The following is a 9,946-nucleotide window of genomic DNA, read 5'->3' as shown; positions in this document are numbered from 1 at the left end:
ATTTATTTATTTAGTGTGTATGTGTCTGTGTATGTGTTTTAGGCAGGGTCTCGGCTCTGTCACCCAGGCTGGAGTGCATGGAGTGCAGTGCTGCCATCTCAGCTCACTGCAGCCTTGACCTCCAGGCTTAAGTGATCCTCCCACTTCAGCCTCCCAAATAGCTGAGACTACAGATGTGTATGCCAGGAATCCCAGCTAATTTTTAAATTTTTTTGTAGAGATGAGGTCTCACTATGTTGCCTGGACTGGTCTTGAACCTGGTCTCAGCAATCCTCCTGCTGTGGCTTCCCAAAGTTCTGGCCTCCCAAAGTGCTGGTATGAACCACCACACCCAGCCTCTTTTCTTTTTTGATTGAGGTTTAACACTCAATCAAGTGCACATATTTAAAGTGTACAACTTGATAATTCTAACAAGCCTGCTTCTCTTAACCGCCCTGCCACACTCTGCCAAATGAGAACATCACTTTACAACAATCAAAATATCCACTTAAAGGTTATTAGTTTTAGATCAAAACAGTGATATAGGAAAATGTGGGCAGGCAGTTGGCTTTGCTCCTTTGGGGGGGGGCTACAAACACTTCTCCAATTACATTATCCTCAATCCATGAGGCCCCTACCGTGGGATGGGGTAAGAGACATTTATGCTACCAGCTTTCAGGGAAGACGACAATGCCTTGTAGAAGAATCATTTTGCAGATAGCACTATGAAAATCATTAGCTGTTTCCCTGATGGCAAGACAGACTTCCTTCTGAATTTCAGGGCAAATTTGATCTTTTGGTGCCATTGACCACTGCCAAAGAAGAAATCCTGACCACCGAATGATGTCTCCATTCCTTTTAATTTGTGGGCTGAAGCAAAATTTAAATACCACCTACTTTAGAAACATAAAAATGCTAATTCTACTGGGAATAAAATTACCCCTCCAAAGAAAGTATATGGTAGATATCCTATGAAGAGATAACAGGTGAGTTTTCTTTAACCACAATCTCTTCTATTGTGTAGTGGTATAATTATAGTAAATATTTTGCACATATTAGTATCAACGATCTATATATAGCAATACTCCATTAATTGCAGTGCAATGAATATGATAATTTCAATTGCAGGATTAGAAGGTGGTAAGATGCAAAATAGGAAAATCATTAAATTTTTCTTCTGGTAACAATGAACTGGCTGAAGCCAAGGTTTGTGTTTCCCTTCCTCTATCATCTCATTTAGCTCAAAGCAGTGATTTACCTGAAAGACAAGAATGCAGCATATAATACAGGTATCTCCATTAAGCATGGCCTTCTCCGGAACGGTACAGAAGTGCTAAGCTGGTGTGCTTCGATGGGCTGCTGCTTGCCCAAGATACTTGTGATTGGAAGATTGAGGTTGGTAGCAGGAAAACTAAGTTGGTGTATGCACATTGTACCAGTGTGGTGCAGTGACTGGATTATAACCTCATTTTGGTTGTAGTCTCTGCTAGAAGATGAAAAAGAAACTGAGGAAAGACGTCTCTACGTGTGTTCCCCAAAGTACAGACCACTGATGTACAAAAGGTGAATGCGCACTAGGAAAGAGTATCTTGGCTACAATCTCTCACTGCTGCTGGAAAACTTTTCTCCTGTCACAGGTGCTGGGGTGAAAACACTCGGGGAGTTCATTTGTTTGGAACATAAGTAGCTACACTTACTGGGCCCTTTCTATATGCTGAAGAATGGGCTGAATGCTTTACATGGTTCTCAACTTAGACTATTTTAGCTCTCTTTTGTAGAGCAATAAATCAAGAGTCAGAGAGGTTAAGGAACTTTCCCTAGGTCACATAGCTAAGAAGTGGTAGAACTGGGATTCAGGCCATCTCAGTCCACAGCCCCTGTGGGTAACCATTTTAGTAAAACCTTTCCATGGCCTATGGCTGATCTACGTTAGAACCTCATCTATAAATACCTCCTCATCTTTTGACTTGTTAAGCTGAAAATGCCCATTGGATGACCAAGTGTGAGACACGTGTCACCACCTGCGGAAATCTGATCTGCAGACTGTGACTCAAAGATGAATGAAACACTCACACCATTACAATGTTTCAAGAGGAGTAGGGATGGCCCTTGGCTGCTTTCAGGGGGCAAAAATGCAACCAATCAACCGAGACCCTCTGTCCACTCACACTTCATTCCCTCAAGATTTTACAACAGAGGTTCTAAGTTAACACATTTGTGGATGATTAACATGGTTAAGAGAATGGTTTTATGACTGGTAGAAGCTTTAGGTTGTTGGGGGGGGCAGAGTAAATGCTATTAACAGGTAATTTCCCTTTGATATTCCCCACAGAGAGCACACAGCACAAAATTAGCATGAGTCAACAGAGTAGAGAGGAATGGGTGTGGGGTAAGGCCTTTGATGGCCTCTGTCTTTTTCCTATGCTAATGTTAATGAAGTAGCTGCCTTCAGCCTGCCTCAATAAAACCTTTCAGCTTTCCAAAAGGTTTGAGACTATAATCTATAACTTTGCCTAAATATTTTCTGTAATATTTTGTCAACCAACCCAAGTGAATAGCAACACAAGTGGAAGTGAATCTATAGTCTAGAGTTCAGATAAGAGGCTTGGGAGTCAGTAATATAAACCTTTCTTTTCTACTTTTTGTTTTATCAGAAAAACAAACAGGTTTATCAAGATATAATTTACATTTCATAAAACTCATGCACTCTAAATGCACAACTCAGTAATTTTTAATAAATTTGTGTAAATTCCAAAATAAAGAATCAAACCTGAGAAAATACACTGATCCTAGATATTAATTACTGTAGCGATTAACATTTGTCTACAAATTCTCTGATACTATTCCTCCAGGAGGTGGACCTTACTTCTTCTTCCCTTCAGAGTGCTGGGGACTAACAGAATATGGAAAGTGGAAAGTGATAACTTCATAGTGTTGAAACCTGGCAGACACCATTTAAACCAAGTGACCAGTTTTTAGTATCACTAGTAATAAGTCCTGCTGCTATCATGTGCCCTGGAGTATGATGTAATGTGAGGGGATACTGCCTCTGTGGTATTCTTCCCCCAGATCCATAACTTCAGTTTAACCATGAGAAAGCATCAGATGAACCCAAATGGAAGAATATTCTATTGTATTCTACCAGCACCCTTCAAGTGTCCTGTTGTGCTCTTCAGACAAAATAATTCTACCAATCTTTTTTCTTCTTCCAGCATCTCAAATCTGCTGTTAAGCCACTCTAATGAATTTTTATTTTCAAATCTGGAGTTTTCACTTAAAAAAAGTTTTTTTTATGGAAATTCTTGACTTGCTTAATCATAGTCATCATACTTCCCTTTAATTTTTTAAAACTCGGATTCCTTTACTTCTTTAAATGTGTTTATGATGGCTGATTTAAGTCTTCACCTCACTTTAAAATCATCAGTTCAGCACTTGAGTTTCTCCTGCATTGTGTGGTTGCTGATTTCTCTGCTCAGTTTGTTTTCTGAAATCCTTGTTTCTTTCTTTATTTTTTATTATCATTGTTTTTGTTTTTCAGCCTGGCTTCTTAGGGGTCACCCCTAACTGTGTCCCTTAGTAGTTGTCAACCAGTTATTGTGCTCACACACCTTGAACCAGTAACACTTTCATTCTGGATGGATCTGTGTGTTTGGGGGGAAGTGCAGCAAAGTTCCAGTGGTTTTAAACTCTGCCCTGGGTTTTATTTTCTGTTGGGCCCCCTCACATGTTTGCATGTATATGCAGACTTACGTTGAGCCAGGGTTGTATGAATAGCTTAGGCTCTCTTAGGCTCAACTTCCTCACTATCCAGATCTTACTGGTCAACTTCTAGCTAGTCAGCTGGGCCACTACTTGCCCTCACTGGCATCATGATCCCAGTCCAGCTGAGCCCTTGGTCTCTGTTTTTTTGCCACCATGTTGACTGCTGTTACTACCATGCTAGTAGACATGAGATTTTTCCACACTCTGCTCCCGATCAAGTCAGTCTCCTCTGGCAGCAAAACTGCTGCTTTTTACAATCTGTCCCATCCTGAGAGAATGACTGTGCTGACTAAGCTTGAGGTCATCAGCACAGTCGTTATCTTACAGCAGATTTTGGTGAAGGGTAGGAGCAGCTCTAGCTAAGAACACCAGACTTGTACTGTACTTACCCAAAGTTCAGGATTTTTAAAACATGAATAACTACTCTTATTGGAATCCACTTGAGGTGGATGGCAAAATATTAGGGAAATATTAGGGAAAGTTAGAAGATAATCATCTCAAACCTTTTGGAAGGCCGAAAAGTTTTAATGGAATGGGCTGAAGGCAGCCAGTTCATTACATTAGAATTTTAAGTCAAAGGGTAAAAGATTAGGATAATGAAAGCTTCCCTAGTTAAGTCTGTTTACCCCACACCTCTTTGTCTCCACTCTGTTTGCTCAGGTAAACTTTGTGCTGGATGGCCCTCTCAGGGGGAGGTTGAAGGGGAATTACTTGTTAATGGTGTTTATTCTAGGCCCCAGAACCACGACCTTTCATCATTCATAAAACCACGCTTTTAACCATGTTAATTACCCACAAGTATATTGATTTAGAACCTCTATTATTAAATCTATACTGAATAAATGTGAGGAGGTACAGGCAGTTGTGGTCGGTTAGCTGCAGTTGCCCTCTGAAAGCAGTTGATGACCATTCCTGGCCCACTCAAAACCACTGCACTAGGTGTGAGAGTGTATTCATTCATCCGTCATTTAGTCAAGGTCTGCAGAACAGACCTCCACAGCTGGTGATCTATATCTCACACTCTCATTTGGTGAATGCCTTGGCCAATTTCCAGAGCCTCGAAATACTTGTTTTTGGTAACTTTTCCTGTTTTAGTGTTGCTTTATGGGGAGGGGACTTGCTGGGTGATTCATTCCTCCATATTAGTATAGTCGACTTTAAAGTCACAAGATTTTAAGTTAATATTAACTTAATAAGAATGGTCATATTAATATTAACAAATACAAAGGTCATTTATTGGTAAGTCTAAGTTTGTATATAAATAAGTCATCATCAATGCAAAACATTACAACAGCATATAATCCCATGCGAAATGCAAATAATCAATTTTTGCACCAAAGTTCCAATACTTTCAGGAAGGACATAACAATTTTCCTTTAAAAAGGCTCTGGGCCACCTCAAATGCTCTATTTACATACTTATTTACTTAATCATAGCCTATCTTTCATGGTTACAGAAAACAAAGGACTTTAGGTTTCAAAAGTTCAAAGGGGGAAAACTGGTGACATTCTGATGTTGGGCTATGTTTTCACCCACGAATGCTGGGATATTCTCTCATATTTCAGATGGAAATTTCTTCCTACAAGACTATGAGTGCACCCCACCTTTGACTCAGTGATATGTGACTGACTCCAAGTCTCTGGCAGACATACTTGATTCTCATGGTTACACCACTGATCGATCTAGTCATTTGAGGCCATCTATAATGTGTTCACTGAGTCATAATACATGCCTAAAAAACATCATACTTTATTAAACTGTCATGCCACCAGTTACCTGTATACATACCTCACACAAGTACTACTAAGAAAACATGGGCAAGGATGCTCTCTAACGCTGACAACCCACATTCCTCCTATAGATTTACTTGGCAAAGCACTAGGTTGGGACTTGGCAAGAAGCCAGGATTTAATTTTTAATTTTGCTTAACTCTACATGAGAAGGAATAAGTCTCACAGAGCAGACAGTAACTGATTTCTATGTGACCTAACTGAAAAAGATTTAAGTGGCTTACATTAAAAATCCAGGTACAGTAGGACCAATTAACATTAATATACAATAAAAAGCCTCAGTAACTGAGCCCAACACTTAGATATAAACTTTCTACTGGCCAGGGCAAATCAAAAATTCAATATATTACATCATGTTCCCTTTCTAACAATAACAAGTCTCCCAGTTCCTCACATGAAATAAACCTTTTTAATGGCATAAACCTTGATAATTTGTTATAGGCATCATCATACAACTTAACAAACAGTATCTTCAATTGCAGTTTATTCAGAGGAATTTTGCATAAAATTAAATAGTATAAAAAATTCTTTCTGGCTGGGTATGATGGCTCATGCCTGTAATCTCAGCACTTTAGGAGCTAAGGCAGGAGGATTGCTTGAGCCCAGGAGTTTGAGACCGGCTTGGGAGACATAGTGAGACCTTGGCTCTACAAAAAATAAAATTAGCTGGGCATGTTGGTGTGTGCCTGTAGTCCCAGCTACTCAGGAGGCTGAGACGGGAGCCTGGGAGGTGGAGGCTGCAGTGAGCCAAGATCACACCACCCCACTCCAGCCTAGATGACAGAAGAGATTCTGTCTCAAAAACACAAAACAAAACAAAACTTCTGTCTTTTCAAGGAAACTAGAATGCCACAGAGAACTGGAAAAATCTTTCGGGAAAAATTTGCTGAAACTTTAAATTTTCCAAAGAAATGTGTGTGCTTATTTCTTATCCAATCCTGCAAGAACACTATGCCCCAGTGAGCCCCCATCTACAACTCTGAGATGTGCATGACTTGTAAACTGACCATCCAAAATATGATACACCAAGCCAGAGGCTTACTTTGGAAACAAACATTAAGCTGTTTAATGAGCCTAGAGATTATTTTCCAGGTTTAAGTTTTAGGCTGCTGACAAGACTTTTATAAAAATCATACCCTTTTCACGCCTGTAATCCCAGCACTTTGGGAGGCCGAGACCGGTGGATGATGAGGTCAGGATTTCAAGGGCAGCTTGGCCAAGATGATGAAAGCCTGTCTCTACTAAAAATAAATAAACTAAAATAAAAATCTTACTGTGTTTTTGATGTTGTGTATTGGTGGTAAAGAGATGGTGAATATACGCATAAGACCACAGAAAGAAAACTGTCACCAGACATCTTCCTAAATTTAATAATGAACCATAGTTTTGAAAGTGTTTTTAAAATGGCAACTTTTTCATGAAGGCTTTTTTCTGATATATCTTAATTATCAAAAGCGTAACTGCAAGTGGGGTTATGATCATTAACATCACAAGGTAAAGATGTTTATAAGAAATGCTTTGTAGTTAGTCAATGCTCAATAAAGTTTGGTGTACCCGCAAACAGAGCTCCGCTGCAATCATTACAAATACTAGCTCTAAAACGTGGAGACACCTTGGCCTTTTCCCTTACCACGGGATAGTGCAGTGATAGCATGGACTTTAAGCTTCAGAGTTTAAATTCCAGCTCTAACACTTTTGGTTGACCGTGGGAGAGTCTTGGACTATCTAATCTCAGTTTCCTCACTTGTAGAGTGGAAATAATAAAAGTACGTACCTACCTTACACAGTTATTGTGAAGAGTAAATGAGTTAAAATATGTCAAGGAGCCGCACCAGCATATACAAATGTTAGTTGCTATCACTGATTTTATTTTCTTCCCCACTTTCAAACCAAATTTTAGCACTGTGACTCTTCAGTTTGTTTCTCTCAAGTAGCTGGGACTACAGGCACACTGTACCATGCCTGGCTAATTTTTGTATTTTTAGTAGAGGTGGTTTTGCCATGTGGGCCATGCTGGTCTCGAACTCAAGACTTCAGGTGATCCACCCACCTAGGTCTCCCAAAGTGCCGAAATTACTGGAGTGAGCCACCATGTCTGGCCCAAGGAACGTTTTTTGATTCTATACGTTATTCCATTTAATGATGTGCCCATTTTGAAGCTAAAATTACACTGCTTTAATTACTATAATGTGCCTCCTTATAAAATTATATGTACACTTAAAATTAATATGGTTTTACACATTTTCTTTTTTTAATTTTTATTTTTTTCCCAAAGAAACCAAAGGCCCTACAATTTATATTCCTTTAAAAACAATATGACAGTGCCCATTTCCTTATAGTGTTACAACCTTTACAAATATTGGATATGATTGTTTCTTTAACTTGTGATAACCTGATAAACAAACACGTTTAATTTTAATTTACATTTCTCTCATCAGCTAGAGAGGATTAGCATTTCTTCTTTTGTGAATTTCTTATTTGTATCAGTTCCCCATCTTTCCACTGAGTTATGTTTTGCTAATTTATTCACAGCATCAATTAACTATTTTTTTTGGGGGGGGATGGAGTCTCACTCCCATTGCTCAGGCTGGAGTACAATGGTATTATCTCGGCTCACCACCACCTCCAACTCCTGGGCTCAAGCGACCCACTGTCCCACCTCAACCTCCCGAGCAGCCGGGACCACAGGCATGTGCCACCATACCTGGCTAATTTTTTTGCATTTTATTTAGTAGAGATGGGGTTTGTCCACGCCGGCCAGCCTGGTATTGAACTTCCGAACCCAGGTGATCTGCCTGCCTTGGCCTCCCAAAGTGCTGGGATCACAGGCATGAGCCACTGTGCCTGGGCCAATTAACTATTTTAATCATGACATAGGTGGCAAATAATTTACTCTAGACTTTATTTATAGTAGCTTTCACAGAATGCAGAAGTTTTATATTTTATGTGGACATATCTGTCAATCCGTTGTGATTTCAATAAATCACTTGAGGTCAGAAGTTCTAGGCTGCAATGTGCTATGATTGTGCCTGTGAATAGCTACTGCACTGCAGCCTGGGAAACATGCTGAGATCCCAAACGTAAAAATATTTTTCTTTTCCAATTTAATTTTATTTTTTTTGAGATGGAGCCTCGTTCTGTCTCTCAGGCTGGAGTGCAGTGGCGCGATCCCGGCCCACTGCAACCTCTGCCTCTTGAGCCCAAGCGATTCCCCTGCCCCAGTCCACCAAGCAGCTGGGGCCACAGGCTTCTGAGTTGGTGTGTCACAATATGACACATTTTCTATAAGAAGGTCTTTCCTAGGGACCAGCTTCAGTGTACTGTGGTCTGTGTGAATAACCTGTATAACAGATGTTCTGAGTAACAATTCAACATCAGAACCTACTCGAGTCTGAGATCAACCGGGGCAATATGGTGAAACCACATCTCTACAAAAAATACACAAATTAGCCCAGCAAGGTGGTGTGTGCCTGTAGTCCCAGCTACTCAGGAGGCTGAGGCGGGAAGATCACATGAGCCCAGGAGGTCGAAGCTGTAGTGAGCTGTGATCATGCCACCGCACTCCAGCCTGGATGACAGTGTGAGACCTGGTCTCAAAAAAATCAATCAATCAGCCAATCAATCAATCAATCATAGGCTGGGCATGGTGGCTTATGCTTGTAACCCAGCACTTTGAGAGGCTAGGAGGGGGACTCTTTGAGCCCAGGTGTTAAAGGCCAGTCAGAGCAACATGATGAGACCCTGGCTCTAAATTTTTTTTTTAATTAGCCAGGCATGGTGGCCAGAGTCTGTGGTCTCAGTTACAAGGGAGGTGGAGGCGGGAGGATTGCTTGAGCCTGGGAGGTCTGAGGCTGCAGTGATCGCACCACTCCACTGTAGCCTGGGTGAAAGAACACCCTGTCTCAAAAAAGAATAATAATAAAATATAATTAAGAAATCACAGCTAACTTTGGATGCTGTGTGTTACCACTGATATTAATAAAAGGATGTGTCACCAATTTTTGAAAGAATATATCCTGAATCTGCTCACTTTTCACTACCTCCATCACTACTTCATCCTCAGTCCAACACATTATTATCTTCTACCTGGTCTGTGGCAATAGCTTCCTACTAATATTATTCTTGCCCCCTTCTCCCATGGTGCATTCTTTAAAAAAGTTTCATTACAAAAATTTTCATAATACAAAGTATATACAAAAAGAACTAGTAATATCCACTACTGTCACTCTAGATACAACAGTTATCAAGATTTTGATGATTTGCTTCATCTCTCTCACTGTCACTTCACTCCTACATATTTCAATGTGTATCACCATAAAATAGATATTTTCTTTGATAATTGAGGATAGCTCATGGAAATAAAAGAGGATACACACAGATGGAAAAATATTCCATGCTCATGGTTAGGAAGAATC

The 9,946-nt window shown here is 40.1% G+C and overlaps 1 pseudogene; it reads left to right on the top strand.

The window, feature by feature from the left end:
- LOC108298536 overlaps window positions 1-1,431 on the top strand; it is a 3,266-nt pseudogene extending 1,835 nt beyond the window's left edge.
- The last annotated feature ends 8,515 nt before the right edge of the window (window positions 1,432-9,946 follow it).

The sequence above is a fragment of the Cebus imitator genome, unplaced genomic scaffold (assembly GCF_001604975.1).
Source record: "Cebus imitator isolate Cc_AM_T3 unplaced genomic scaffold, Cebus_imitator-1.0 Scaffold982, whole genome shotgun sequence".
NCBI classification, from domain to species: Eukaryota; Metazoa; Chordata; class Mammalia; order Primates; family Cebidae; genus Cebus; species Cebus imitator.
The sequence above is the reverse complement of the archived record's forward strand: the minus strand, read 5'-3'. Positions and strand labels throughout refer to the sequence as shown.